The sequence below is a fragment of the Heptranchias perlo genome, unplaced genomic scaffold (assembly GCF_035084215.1).
Source record: "Heptranchias perlo isolate sHepPer1 unplaced genomic scaffold, sHepPer1.hap1 HAP1_SCAFFOLD_73, whole genome shotgun sequence".
In the NCBI taxonomy this organism is placed as follows: Eukaryota; Metazoa; Chordata; class Chondrichthyes; order Hexanchiformes; family Hexanchidae; genus Heptranchias; species Heptranchias perlo.
Genome location: NW_027139761.1, coordinates 2,364,783 through 2,379,939, shown reverse-complemented (window position 1 = coordinate 2,379,939; position 15,157 = coordinate 2,364,783). Strand labels below are relative to the sequence as shown.

Here is a 15,157-nt window from a genome sequence, read left to right as displayed (position 1 = left end):
ATTGACCTTGAAACCGCTCTCGGATTTCATCTCACTGAAGCAGAATGTGGCCGCTTTATATCTGTCAACGTGGAGGTGACGAGGTTGTGTTTGATAACCGCGGGCACACCTGTCCGGATATTGGTAGTCAGAATGTACAAAATGCTGTCTCAAATACTCTGTTGTCATCCAGGGAGCTCTAGTTTTGCATGCACAACCTTTCCCCTGGTAAGAATGTGTCCAGACTGTACCCGAACTATCTCCTCACTCAAAGCCTCCCATTGCTCATTTACTGGTTTACCTGCCAATCTTTGATTCCAATCCAACTGGACCCGATCCCTCTTCAGCTCGCTGAAATTCGCTCTTCACAGTTGAGTATTTTCATACTTGATTTTTCCTTGCATTTTCCATAACTACACTAAACCTGCTGCAAATGCTCCCCCACTGAATCATGCTCCACTTGCCCCACTTCTTTCCGCTAAATAAATCCAACACTGATTCCTTCCTCGTTGGGCTGAAAACATACGGATAAGAACGTTCTCTTCTACACATTTCAGGAATTGCTCGCCCTCTTTGACTTTTACACTGCTATTTCCCAGCCTACATTCGGATAAATGAAGTTCCCTTTTATCACTACTCTAAAATTATTGCATCTTTCTGCAATTTGCTGCCAATTTGCTCCTCTATCTCCTTCCCACTATATGGTCCCCTATAGAATGCATGCAGCAGCTTAATAGCTCCTCAATTGTTCCTCAATTCTAAACAAATAGATTCTGCCTTTGAACCCTTAAGCATGGCGACCCTTTCTACCGCTGTAACAGTATTTTTGATCAATAGTGCCACCTCCCCTTCAACCCCCACCCCCTCCCCCCACCACGCCTCCCCCCACCCCCCCTCCCCCACCCCCCCTCCCCCACCCCACCCCCCCACCCCACCCCACCCCCCCACCCTCCCCCCCACCCACCCCCCCGAAGTTTTTTCCCTGCCTTTCCTGAATACTTTGTAGCCAGGAATATTTAAGTGGCCACTCCTCCGCTTGTTTGAGCCAGGTCTCCATTATTGACACTGTAACATAATCACATGTTACCACTTGTGTCTGCAGCTCACCAACCTTATTTACCAAGTGTGTTAAATTCAACATCAGGGCATAAAGGTAGGGCAAGTTCTAATGCCCAATTAAATGTTCTATACACTAATGCACGTAGCATAAGAAATAAAACAAGTGAATTGGAAGCGTAAATTCAGCTTATAATGCATGACGTAGTGCTCATCACTGAGACCTGACGACAAACTGGGCATGACTGGGAGATAAATATTTCAAGTTATAAGCAGTTTAGAAAGGATAGGGACATTGGAAAAGGCGGTGGAGTAGCGATATTGAGGAGGGGTACTATTACAGCATTGGAAAGGAGAGATATCAGTAAAGGTGAGCACGCAGTAGAAACGCTTTGTGTAGAAATGAGTAACAGAATAGAATGCAATATTTTAGTGGGAGTTGCTTATAGACTTCCGGATAGCAGTGAAAAAGTAACAGGATACACAGCAGCGGACAGGGTGTTAGGGGTCTGGAACTCACTGTCTGAAAGGGTGGTCGAGGCAGAAAACCTCAACTCATTTAAAAAGTACTTGGATGTGCATTTGAAGTGCCGTAACCTCCAGTGCTATGGACCAAGTGTTGGAAAGTGTGATTAAGTTGGATAGCTTTTTTTACGGCCGGCACAGACACGATGGGCTGAATGGCGTCCTTCTTTTCTGTAACTTTCTATGAGTCTATGATTCCGTGTGTGTGAAGGGATTCGCTCAGTCATCACACGTGCTGAGACACCAGCGAGTTCACAAGTGACTGCAAGGGTTGGATTCTGCTGTTCATCACATTCAGGACTGAACCATGTTCATTCTGACATTTGGGGTTTGTTTCTGCTGATGTTAATAACCCCTATAACTGGGCTGGAGTTTAATATTCTGGATATTTGTTAAATAAATCAGCTTTGTTTTAAACACCTTGTTGTCGATTTTGGTCTTTCCCACCTGCGTGTTTAGCATCACCTGACTGGAGCTCAGAAAGGACAATCTGGGGGGAGGATCGTCCGGTGGGAACAGAACTTCAGCCTGGACACAGTCCTTCAGGGCCACACTGAGAGGGTCAAACGGAAATTTGGTCTTTCCCGTCTCTCTTCCCTGACAGCAAAGTCGCCGTGCGGCGTCCAGTCCAAAAATGACTCTGGTAATTATTTTATGAAGATTTAACCAGTTTGTGTGAGAGTCTTGAGTCTACCATTTAAGGCAGGCGTTAACTCATTTAAAGAAATGGGTTATGAATTGTGATATCCGTGAAGCCAATGTTCCATATGCCTGATTTCCGACCGTAGGTTAAGTGGTGGAATAGCAGCCCTGCTCAGCCGGCAATGATCACGGTTCATTTTCTTGCAGACCAAACACACATTGAAACACTAGAACTTTGAGGCGATGAATCTTTAGAGAAAAATGAAATAAGGGTTCGAACCATCAAACTTTCTGGCTAAATGATAACACCACCGAAACATGCGAAGAGGTCACCTACTAAACCAGCAATTCACTGAGCTAAATTTTGAGATTGCAGCCACCAATATAACAGTTGCCGACTGTCAGTTTACTTCTCCAAAATGATTGGTTGAAGCTTGCAGGAGTAAAAATCTAACGAGCTGGTCTTCACTCTTAAACCAGCAACTGTGAAGTTAAGAGAAACGTCCTCGATTACAGCGCGGTGACAAGGCCAGTGTGAAGCTCAGTTAATATTATCGCCGAGTGTCGAGAGGGTGGATTTGAATGCCTGAGCGCCCGCACTGCGCATTTTCCAGATCTGCTTGGAGCACCAATCACTTCAATTCTTCACTTGCAGGAACAGTTCGATTCTCGGTTTCTTTTCCCTGAGGCTTGGTGAAATTTCAAAAATTGATAGAGACCAATATCAAAGCGAACCTTGTCACCGACATGCTCACAGATACAAAGCGGACACACTCTGCTTCAGTGAGATGAAAGCCCAGAGCGGTTTCAAGGTCGAATGCAATTGCAAGCAAAGCTCGTTCAATGAATGTGGAAGTCATTGAGGTGCCTTTAAGGTCCTGATTGTTTGAACTGAACTTCTTCCGAAAGCGTTTGAGATTGAGGTAGAGTGATTTAGGGACTTCTTTTCCCTCTTTGCAGAAGTCAACCGCAACTAAAGATAAAAAGTCAAGGGCTAAATTGGGGATTCTACGGGATATGGATCTCGAATCGAGAATTGTACCCCAACCTCAACGAGCCCGGAAACAAGAACGTGTCCTTACATTAATGTGTGACGCTCACATTCTATGAGAGGTCTGTCTGTAAAATAAAAGGGCATTTTGAAGAGATATTCTGAGCAGTTCCGTATTGGACCCTGAACAAAGTACAAACACCGCACGATGTTTTTGCTGGTCAAATTCACGACACATCATAAATCCCACAAAAGCACCACGGGGAGTTGAATCTAGGACCGGAGTTCTTTAACCAACGAAGCCAATTCACGGGAACGCTTCTCACTTCCTCTCATTAATATTTGTGCTACACATTCTGTTAGGGGTGCAGACGGTTTTATCTTTGTCAATTTCATCGAAAATAAGTGCAAGAGTAGATCATTCTGCTCTGCCATTCAAAATAATCATGGCTGATCGTCTAATTCAGTACCCTGTTCCCACTTTTTCCCCATATCCCTTTAACATTAAGAAATATATCTATCTGCTTCTTGAATACGTCTAATGAATTGGCCTCCACTGCCTTCTGTGGTAGAGAATTCCACACGTTCACCACCCTCTGAGTGAAGAAATCTCTCATCTCGGTTCTAAATGACATACCCGTATCCTGAGACTGTGACCCATGGTTCTGGACTCCCCCGCTATCGGGGACATCCTCCCTGCATCTAGTCTGTCTCGTCCTGTTCTAATTTTATATGTTTCGATGAGATCACCCCTCATTCTTCTAAACTCGAGCGAATATAGGCCTGGTCGACCCAATCTCTCCTCATCCGTCAGTGCTGCCATCCTCGGAACCAGTCTGAAAAACCTTCGTTGCACTCCCTCCATGGCAATGACATCTTTCCTCAGATAAGGAGACCAAAACTGCACACAATACTCCAGATGTGGTCTCACCAAGGCCCCGTACAACTGCAGTAAGACATTCCCTGTTCCTGTGCTCAAATCCTCTTGCATTGAACGCCAACATACCATTCGCCTTCCTAACTGCTTGCTGCATCTGAATGCTCGCTTTCAGCGACTGGTGTACAAGGACACTCAGGTCTCGTTGCACCTCCCCATTTTCCCAATCTATCACCATTCAGATAATAATCTGCCTACCTGTTTTGACAAAAAAAGTAGATAACCTCACATTTATCCACGTTATACTGCATCTGCCATGTTCTTGCCCACTCACCCAACTTGTCGAAATCACATTGGACCCACTTTGCATCCTCCTCACAGCTCGCATTCCACCCCAGCTTTGTGTCGTCTGCAAATTTGGAAATGTTACATTCCGTTCCCTCATCCAAATCATTGACATATATTGTGAATAGCTAGGGCCCAAGCACTGATCCCGGCGGCACCCCACTGGTCACTGCCTGCCACCCGGGAAAAGACCCGTTTATTCCTACTCTTTCCTGTCTGTCAACCAATTCTCAATCCAGGCCAGTCTATTCCCCGAATCCCATGTGCTTTAATATTGCACACGGTCCTCTTGTGTGGGACCTTATCAAAAGCCTTCTGAAAATGCACGTATACCACATCCATTGGTTGTCACCTATCTATTCTACTAGTTACCTCCTCAAAAAACTCCAGTAGATTTGTTAAGCATGATTTCCCTTTCATAAACCTATGCTGACTTTATCAAATCCCATTAATGCCTTCTAATTGTTCTGTTATCACATCTTTTAAAATAGACTCGAGCATTTTCCCCACTACTGATGTGAGGCTAACTGGTCTTCAATTCCCTGATTTTTCTCCCCCTCCTTTTAAAAAAAAAAGTGCGGTTACATTTGCAACCCTCCAATCTGTAGGAACTGTTCCAGAGTATGGATGTTCAGTTCCCATCCTTGGTCACCCTGCAGCCATGTCTCCATAATCGTAACTTTTTCATACCCATTAATATCTGTGCTGTTAATTCATCGACCTTATTGCGAATGCTCCACACATTAAGACAATGCCTTCAGACTGGTCTTGAAGATTGCTAGTTATCTAGTAATTTTTTTTGCACTATGGCCCTATTTGTTTTTTGCTCTTGTTGTCTCTGCCTGCCACTATTGCTTCCTCCCTTTGTCTTGTTTCTATCCTTGTTTTCCCCTCCTGTCTCCATGCTCAGGTTCCCAACCCCCTGCCATTCTAGTTTAAACCTTCCCCAACAGCACGAGCAAACTCCCCTGCGAGGACATCAGTCCTGGTCCGGCTCCGGTGTAACCCGTCCCACTTGTACAGGTCCCACCTTCTGCAGAACGGTCCCAATGTCCCATGAATTTAAATCCCTCCCTCCGACACCATCCCTGCAGCCACATATTCATCTGGTCTATTCTCCTGTTCCGATAGCCGGAGAGACCAGCAGCCAGTGGTCATGCGAGGAGAGCCCAACACTCGCCAGGCTTGGCAAATTGGTCAATCGATGCCGTCAGGGAAGAGCCAATTCCGGCGACATGTGCCCAGGACCAGTGTTAGAGGCAAGTGAACCAGTCATTCCTGACCGACACCATTTTGCTACAAACCCACCACAGCTTTGCCCTGGATCTCAATGCGAATCGTTGGCGGGGGGAATTGTTTGCTGCAGCCGTGGGATTCTGCAAAAACAATTCTCAAAACAGATACCAAATTAACTCACTGAAAACAGTACAATCCAGCGAGCATTTGAAAGATAACGAGACCAGCAATGGTCTATAACAGGAGTTTATTATCCAACAGACACATCTTCAGTTCCATGGAGCTGCACTCGGAGCCCACCCTGCGGCCCTGCTCCATTTTCCACATAGCAACAGTCCCGACCAACAGGGCCACGGAGAGCAGCGCTACCCCAACCGCCAATCCAGGAAGACGGGAGGGGGAATCAACAGCAGCATCTGTGGGGAAAAGCCAGGGTTAGATGGGCACCAGTCACTCCATCACGAGAGGCAGCTGGAGCATCCTGCTTTACCTTTCTCATCCTGGTGGATCCGAGCAGCCAATCTCTCCTCACCTTCCAGGAAATGGATGGGTCCATCAGCTGTTACCAAGGCCCCAGACCGGTTATCGGCGCTTCTTCGCCTCTCTGGGGGCGAAGGAGAACAAGAGACAAGAGTTGATGGTGAATAATTAAATCTTCAGTTGTCTGCAAATCCTGAATCAGATGGCCTCATGCAAAAAACCATCAGGGCCCTGGGTACCGGACAGAGTTTAGAGTTCAGGCTATAATTGCATCTGGTTCTCACCAAACCGATTCTCAGAAGGACGCAGCAACTGAGCAGAGTTCCCAATTGCTGCCGCTGCAATGGCCAGTCTGGTCTCCTGGTGAAGGAGACACTGTTTGATGCACTACTTTGACCCGCAGTTTCATGAGACCTTCACAATTGGCCAGGTGTCCGGCCCCGGGACATTCTCTCAGTTGCACCCTGAATTCCCGGTGTCAGAAAGATGACAATTAGATGCTGGTTAAATGTTCTCCAATGCCAAGGGTGGACTATTCCGAACCAGATGCGGAACACACCCGTGCCAACAATTGGAGGATTCTGCTCTTCAGCGGTCGGGAAGGAGGGCAGCTCAGCATCCAAGCAAATAGCAAGAGCCAAAAATACCTCATTCATCCCAGCTCAAGGATCAGAGCGTCCTTCACAATTACTGACCTGGTGCAAGATGCGCTCAGACCCGCTGCCCGAGATTGCCATTCTAAATGGAAACTTGCACCGAATGCAACTGGGCAAGTTCCCAGAACCGCCAGATTCAGGACACTCCTCCTGTGCCCAGTGTTCGGCCTCTTGCTGAGGGAGCCCCGTGTCCAGATGTCCCACACCCACCCCTCCCCATCAGGGTTTAGTTTCTAGTCAGATCACAGGTACTTACTGGGCTGCAGGGAGCCGTGCAGTTCTCTCGGGTGGAAGGGTAGCAAACCTCAGCACTGCAGTGGAAATAAACCTGCAAATGGACAGTGCGGTATGGTCAATCCCACAGGTCCCAGTCAGGAGATTAATGCTTCTACAGTCAACCGACCAACAGGGGCCTGCTCACTTATTAAGAGCCAGGGAACAAGTGATAACAAGTGACCGGGAAAGAAGCACTGAAGGAAACTCACCTCCCCGGTCAGAGCCCGGGCCGAAATTCGGTCCCAGAAAGCGAACGTGCTGACTACAAAACGATTATGGTGAGTTGGGAACCGCAAATGGGAAGCAGCGTTTACCGGGAGGAGGCGGGTTTTGTAGTTATCACCAGCATAGTGGCACCTGGAACAGAGAGGGGGAGTCACACGGTTACATCAAACCAATTATACCAAAGTCTGGAACAAAATATCAACTTCGAAGGACTATTTGACCCCGTCATTAACTCGGACTCCAGTAACGATTTCTGTATTAATCCTCGCCCATGTCGCCCCCTCTACAATCCCCACACTACCCCAAGCTCCCTCACTCGCTCCCTTACCTGTCCACCAGGAGATCCCATCGGAGCCCCGAATACGGCTCGGGGGTGGGGGTCGCCCAGCAGTCATTGAGCACCAGCACAAGGGACGGATCGTTCCGGTTCAGAACACGAACCTCCACAAACACGGGGTCCCGGAGCACACTCAGGATCGGGTAGTCACTGGCCACGTACCAGCTCCGGTAGCCACCATCTGGAAAGCGAAAGATGAAGGGCGGGCACTATTTGGAGAGAGACCCTGAAGTTGGACACTACTATCAGCGAGCACTCGTTACCTCTCGCTATTCTCAGCTCCAGAAGCAGGAGCCCGGCCTCAGTGGCTGGCAGTGGTGGAGAAAGGGTGTAAACTCTGGGCTTCACCTGCAGATCAGTCTCCTGGCTTCCCTTGTAACTGCACTGGACATGGAGCCTGCAAGAGAACGGACACGGCTGGAGAATTCAGCTCCTCACCGTCTCTACCCGCTGAATGTGCTCCTATTCTCACCTGAAAGGGCTGTCCCGGGTCACCGATCCCAAAGATCCATCCACGATCTCAAACTCACCCAACACATCAGTTTCATACAGGATGTTCACGCCGTCCAGCTACAAGAGACAGAAGACCATCATTAAATATGAAGAGGAGGCCTGGAGCCTGTTCCGCCATTCAATTAGACCAATGGCTGATTTTCATTTCAACTCCATTTACCCGCCTTGGTTCCATATTCCTTAACACCATTACCGAACAAAAATCATCCGTCTCACTTTTGAAAGTTCCAATTCAGCCCCAGTTATTTGGAAGAGTTCCATATGTTCACTTGTGTGAAGTGCTTCTGACATCACCCCTGAACATCCAAACTCTCATTTTACTGTTATGGAGTTACTGGACTCTCCACCTGAGGAATTAGGGTAGATCGAGAAACTATCAATTCCATTAAATCATCTTAAACACCTCAATTGGATCACCCCTTAATCTCCGATACAAGGGAACACAAGCCTAGTCTATGTAGACTGTCCTCAATCTAACCCTTTAGTCCCAGTATCATTCTGGTGACTCTGCACTGCAACCCCTCCAAAGCCAATGTATCCTGCCTGAAGTGCAGTGCCCAGAACTGAACCTAGTACTTCAGATGTGATCGAACTAGAGCTTATCTGTGGCATAATATTCACTGATTTGCATTCCAGTCAGATAAAGGCCAACATTCCATGAGCCCTTTAAATTACTTAGTTATTGAAAAGGAAAATGAGAGCAGGAGTTAAAGTTTTCAATTGGGGAAAGGCCAATTTTACTAAACTGAGGTGATTTAACAGAAGTAAACTGGAAACAGCTGCTTGAAGGTAAATCAGTGTCAGAGCAGTGGGAGACATTCAAAGGGGTGATTCAAGGGGTTCAGGGTAAACATGTTACCACAAAGAAAAGGGAGGGGCTGCTAAATCTGGAGCCCACTGGATGTCGTCAAGAAGTATGCAGGGTAAGATAAGGCAGAAAAAGAAAGCCGATGATTGAAATCAGGTACTCAATACTACAGGAAGCATAGGCGTATACAACGTGCAGGAGTGAAGTTAAAAAGGAAATTAGGAAAGAAAAGAGGGCATGAAAAATATTAGCAGGTAAAAATCAACGTAAAACCAAAGATGTTTTATAAATATGTAAGAGCAAGAGAATAACTAAGGAAAGAGTAGGGCCTATGAGACCAAAAAAGTGAACTATGTGCGGAGGTGGAAGATGTGGGTCCATAGAAAGAAAATGTCGTCGATGTATCTGGTGTATAGCGTTGGTTGAAGGTCCTGTGCAGTGAAGAAGTCCTGCTCGAACTTTTGCATGAAAATGTTGGCGTATTGGGGTGCGAATTTGGTCCCCATGGCTGTTCCATGTGTTTGGGTAAAGAACTGGTTATCGAAGGTGAAGACATTGTGATCCAGGATGAAGCGGATGAATTGTAGGATGGCGTCTGGAGATTGGCTGTTGTTGGTGTTGAGTATTGATGCTGTCGCAGCGATGCCGTCATCGTGGGGGATACTGGTGTAGAGTGCCGAGACGTCCATCGTGGTGAGAAGTGTTCCTGGTTCAACTGGTCCGTGGGTACTGAGTTTTTGTAGGAAGTCTGTAGTGTCGCGACAGAAGCTGGGGGTTCCATGTACGATGGGTTTCAGGATGCCCTCGATGTATCCAGAGAGGTTCTCACACAGGGTTCCGTTGCCTGATACGACAGGACGTCCGGGTGAGTTGGCTTTGTGTATCTTTGGGAGGCAGTAGAAGTCTCCCACGCGGGGAGAACGTGCGATGAGAGCGCGTAGGATGCTTTGAAGGTCTGGATCGAAGGTCTTGATCAGTTTGTTGAGCTGGTGTGTGTGTTCTTTGGTCGGATCTGCGGGTAACCGTCTGTAGTGTTCCTGGTTGAACAGCTGTCGGTATGCTTCTTTGCAATAGTCCGTTCTGTTCTCTATGACGATGGCTCCTCCTTTGTCCGCTGGTTTGATGACGATGTTGCGGTTGGTCTTGAGAGCGTTGATGGCGTTGCGTTGTGCTCGGGTGACATTCTGGACTGTCTTCTGAGTGCGGCTGATGAATCTGTCATTGACGCATTTCCTGACAGCTTGAGCATACATGTCCAGCTGAGGGCAGCGACCCTCCGGAGGAGTCCAGTTTGACTCTTTCCTCTTCGGTTGCTGTACCGCGGATCCCTCTGTCTGCTGTTCCGGATCGTTGATTGTCTCATTGGGCTCGCTGCTGAAATCTTGGGGTTTGTGGAAGTATTCCCGGAGCCTCATTCTCCTGATGAATTCCTCTGTGTCCGGCGCGAGACTCGTGGGGTCCATTTTGGTAGTGGGGCAGAAATTGAGCCCTCGGCTGAGAACTTCGATTTCGTCTGGTTGAAGGGTGTGGTCGGACAAATTGACGATAGACTTCCCTGTGGTTGCAACCGTGGTACCAGGGGAAGCTTGGTCGATGCTGGTGGTGATGCCGAGTTTCTCGAGCTTCCTGCTCTTGGTTTGCATGCAGGAAGCGTAGTTCTGTTGCCTCGTCTGTTTGGCGGTGTCTCGTAGCTGGTCTGCTGTGGCCTGAGCACAGGTTGACAGTATGGACTCTATCTTGGTTTCGAGGTTGCGGCGTCTGTTGTAGAGTTGGTGTATGAGATGGTTGCGGAGTGTGCGAGAGGTACGAAGGCAGAGTCTCTCAGCGGAGTCTGTGTTGTATATCGACTTGAGTGGGTTCGTGATCTGTAGTCCTTTCGGGATCTTGTCTGCTTTCTTTCAGCTCTGTAGAAACTTGATGTCTGTGTCGATATGCGCAATCTTCTTGGAGATTCTCTCCACTTTTAGCCGGCAGTTTGTGGTGTCGATAGTGGCCACGATGTGGAGATGCCGGTGATGGACTGGGGTGGACAAATGTAAGGAGATGCACAACACCCGGTTATAGTCCAACAAAGAAAGTCAAGCCAAAACCTTTACCAATTACTCGTTAGGCCTCAGCTGGAGTATGTTGTTCAATTTTGGGCACCACCATTGAGGAAGGATGAAAATGCATTGGAGACGGTGCAAAGGCAGTTTACCAGGAAGATACCAGGGATGAGGGACTTCAGTTATGTGGAGAGATCGGAGAAGCTGTGATTGTTCTCCTTCGAGCAGAGAAGGTTAAGTGGAGACCTAATAGAGGCATTCAATATCATGAGGGGTTTTGATAGAGCAAGGAGGACGAGCCTGTTTCCTCTGGCAAGCGGGTCGGTAACCAGAGGTCTTAGATTGAAAATAGTTGTCAAAAGAACCAGAGGGGAATTGAGGAGAATTTCTTTCCACACAGAGGGTTCTTAAGAGATGGAACGCACTACCTGATAGGGCGGTGGAAGCAGATTGCACATGATCTTTCAAACGGGAATTAAACATTTATGTGAAGAGGACTAAATTGCAGAGCTATGCGAATAAAGTGGGACTAAACTGGACTGAACTTTCGAAGAGCCGGCACAGGCACGACGTGCCGAATGGCCTCCTTCCGAGCTGTAAAATTCTATGATTCTATGGTTCCACAAACCTAAAACTTCTCTCATCTAGAAGATGTCACCAGGCGGTGGCTATATTTTTCGTGTTTCTGTCCTTCTGAAGTGTGATCGAACCGTACCAGAAGTTTCCTACAATTAGTAAGGAAGGAAGGTATCTGTGTAAATATCAGATATCCACGTGGATGGTACCGTGGGAACCAGATACACTGCTCATTCCAGTTACTTGTTTAGCAGGAAACAGCGATCATTCTCTTCATCTGTACTTGCCTGAAGGAAAAGGAAACAAACTGAACTGCTCAGTTCTTTGTTATCGCTTCTTCTCCTGGTTTACGTCCACTCACCGAGAATGTGACGGAGAGATTGAGAGATTGCATTGGCTTTTTACTTTGTAATCTATTATCCTTTGTAATTATTGTAAGAGACGGGTCCAACCCAACTGTCATGTGCCTGACATTCTCATTGCTACTAAGATGTGCTATAAATGAGTTTCTCCGAATTGCACATTGCGGACAAAAGCTGACCACCGAAACTTGCTCTCATACCAGCTTCGCATCGCATCTTTGAGTGGGAGGTGGGTTGCTGTTTGAAAGTAAAGATGCTTGTAAAATCAGCCGTCCAGAGCAGTAACCGCGAAATGTATTCAGGACACTTTCTGTGAGAGGCCTGTCTGCAGAACGAAAGAGGACTTCCGCACTGTAATTCTGAAATCCTTTCCTTTTTGGCTTCTCAACCGATACAAATACCGACCAGTGATATTTTGTTGCTTAAATTCACAAAGTGCTAAATATCACTAAGGAAACAAAAAGACACCGCTTGGAGTCGAACGCAGCATCGCATGTTTATGAAACAAACGCTTTGACCAGCTGAACCACGGCGCAAAGTCACGTTGCTAAACAAACACATCTTCGCACTGATAACTGTGAGCTGCCGAAGAGCAGAGAAGGTTAATTTCAGGAATGCGGGGCCATTTTGAAGTCATCCATTTCTTTTGTCGATTTCTCTGTGTTTCCCGATACTGTCTGTGTCTCTCGCTGTGTTTTTCTTTGTGAGTCCATCTGTGAGTTGATTCTGATTTATTGCCTGTGTTTGTGTTTGTGTTTGTTTCTTACGTGAAATGAATGAGGCGATCAGACAGTGCTCCCTTTGACACTGAGGAACTAAGGAACCAAACTTAATCGCAAGATATTGTTTGCTTTGATGCAGTAAATAAAATATGCCACTTTGAATGATTTCGGTTCAGTTATGTGCAAAAAGAAACTGTGGCCCGAAAATATTTACAACACGTCGCCTTGTAAGTTGTTGTCAGACACGTTAAGTTTACACATCAAGGTGTGTTTAATTTCGACATTGAATGTTTCGCTAGTTTCGTATTATTTAATTTGCGTTAAATGAATGAAATCGGAAATAATCGCAGCGACCATTACAACAGTCTAAACGATTCTAATATTAACGGTAACAGAAGATGTTGAGAACAGTATCGAATATTCTGCAGGATAATGAATATAAACAGAAGGAATAGTCGCCAATAATTCCAATAGGGAATTCAACAGAAACCTCTTTACCCAGAGAGTGGTTAGAATGTGGGACGTGCTAAGAAAAGGAATAGATGAAGAAAATAATATAGATGCATTGAAGAGGAAGCCAGATAAGCCCATGAGGGAGACAGGAATAGAAGGGTATCCTGATATGTTTAGATGAAGTAGGGAGGGAGGAGGCTCGTGTGGAGCATAAACGCCGGCAGACACCAGTTGGGCCGAATGGCCTGCTTCTGTGTTCTTGTTTCGATGAAACTCGATGAATGTTTTTTGGTGTTCTGCTCCCACGTGACGCTGAGAGCCACAGTCTCGACTTCCTTCCCGCCGACTGCAGAAATCTTGGGCGGGAGGTTAGGCCGTTGGACCCGACACTCACTGCGGTTTTCCCCGCTCAGGTTGTCGCCTTTATTGCAGAGCATTCTCTCAACAATCTAAGTTTCTGCTTTGAATTTGAATCCTCTCCCTGTGAAGAACAGGATTCAAAAAACGGCTAGAATTCGTTCGGCTGCGTTTGGTTAAAAATTCCCGTTTATATGTTGATGCACAAGCTTGTTGCAGTTAATTGGAAACATGAATAATATTTCAGCGTAAATCGGATTTCGTGGCAGTTATTAATTAGAAATATTTCTGTCTTCTTCAATGTTTTTTTATGAATTGGAGATTTTTGATTAAAACTGTCCGCTTTATGCGGGACTTGGACACTGGGCTTCTCGCATTTCAATCAGTGCAAGTCCCTATGCTGGCGACTCATGCAACTTTATTAGAATCGTTAAATTGTTGGGATTGGAACCCACGCCGACAGGGAAGATTGCGACATGAGCTCAGCACCTGACACCCTGTCGGCCATTCTGACCCCTGGAGCTGTTACACTGAAGCCCAGAGAACACGCAAAAAGGAGCCTCATCATCTGCTTCACACAAAATTCAATCTGCTGGACGTCCAGCTCTGCCAGACTGCATGTTCTTTCATACAGGTTTCCAACTGGACAAAACACTCTTCTGCCGTGCGAGCATTGGTGCTTCAGAGGTAATATTGTTGCTTGTAGTAATTCTATTCCTGTAACAGTAGATCCTGAAGTGCAGGGTGGAAAGTATCGTGTCTGAGTCGTCTCAGGCGCTGTTTTAAAGCTCCAGATAAATCCCACATTTTGTAGATGGATCAAAATCATAGCCTATGGTTCCAAAACCACAGCCTCCCTCCTGTAAACAAGTAATGCTGAAGCGCTGCTTTTAACCTCTCATCTGCTATTGGAACACGATAGGCCTGAGGAACCACATGGCAACACCAATAAGGAGATGTCGTTGGAAGAAGACCAATTGTTCCTTCAACTCCGTTCGAATTGTTCACAAGCAAAACGATTGTTTGTTCCAAGTGGGAATCGAACTCACAATCTCGGCATTCCCCGAACCTTTACTGACATACAAATACCGCGTATTTACATGTCCCACTCTGCTGGAAAAGATGCGGACATGAGCCGCACCTCCCGATGAAAACGTGTCTTGTCCCCTTGTTGAAACGAATCCTGGATTAGACCTAAAGTCTCTCCGGGTACATGATATAGAATCGCAACGCTGCAAAAATTTGAAAGCGGCACGGACACGATGGGCCGAATGGTCCACCTTTGTGCAGCAACTGTCCATGATTCTCATAGCTGCACATTTCGCTTCTTTTGCATTCTCCGCTGGACCACACTCCACCATGATTTTCTGTGAATACATCAAAACAAACATTGCTACTAACCCTGACAGCAGTGGGATTCGAACCCACGTCCCCGAAGAGACTGGAACCTAAATCCAGCGCCTTAGACCGCTCGGCCATGCTGCCACGAACAAAGCTCATGATTACTGAAACATGAGGCTAGTGATTGAAATCCAGCTTTCTTGCTCTTCATCATCTGGGTCCAGTGCTTTTGAATTGTGCAGGAAGGAAATTAAAGGGCTTTCTGAGCACTTCCTGCATTTAACACTTGATCAAAAAACTTGTCATCGAGCTCCACGTTGATAAACATAGAAAATTGAGGACAGGAGAAGACTAT

At 46.6% G+C, this 15,157-nt stretch overlaps 1 non-coding gene across 1 annotated transcript; it reads right to left on the bottom strand.

The window, feature by feature from the left end:
• Nucleotides 1-14,864: 14,864 nt before the first annotated feature.
• trnal-uag (transfer RNA leucine (anticodon UAG)) lies at nt 14,865-14,946 on the bottom strand. Its single transcript has one exon. It is a non-coding gene; the product is annotated as a tRNA-Leu (tRNA).
• Between the last annotated feature and the right edge of the window lie 211 nt (nt 14,947-15,157).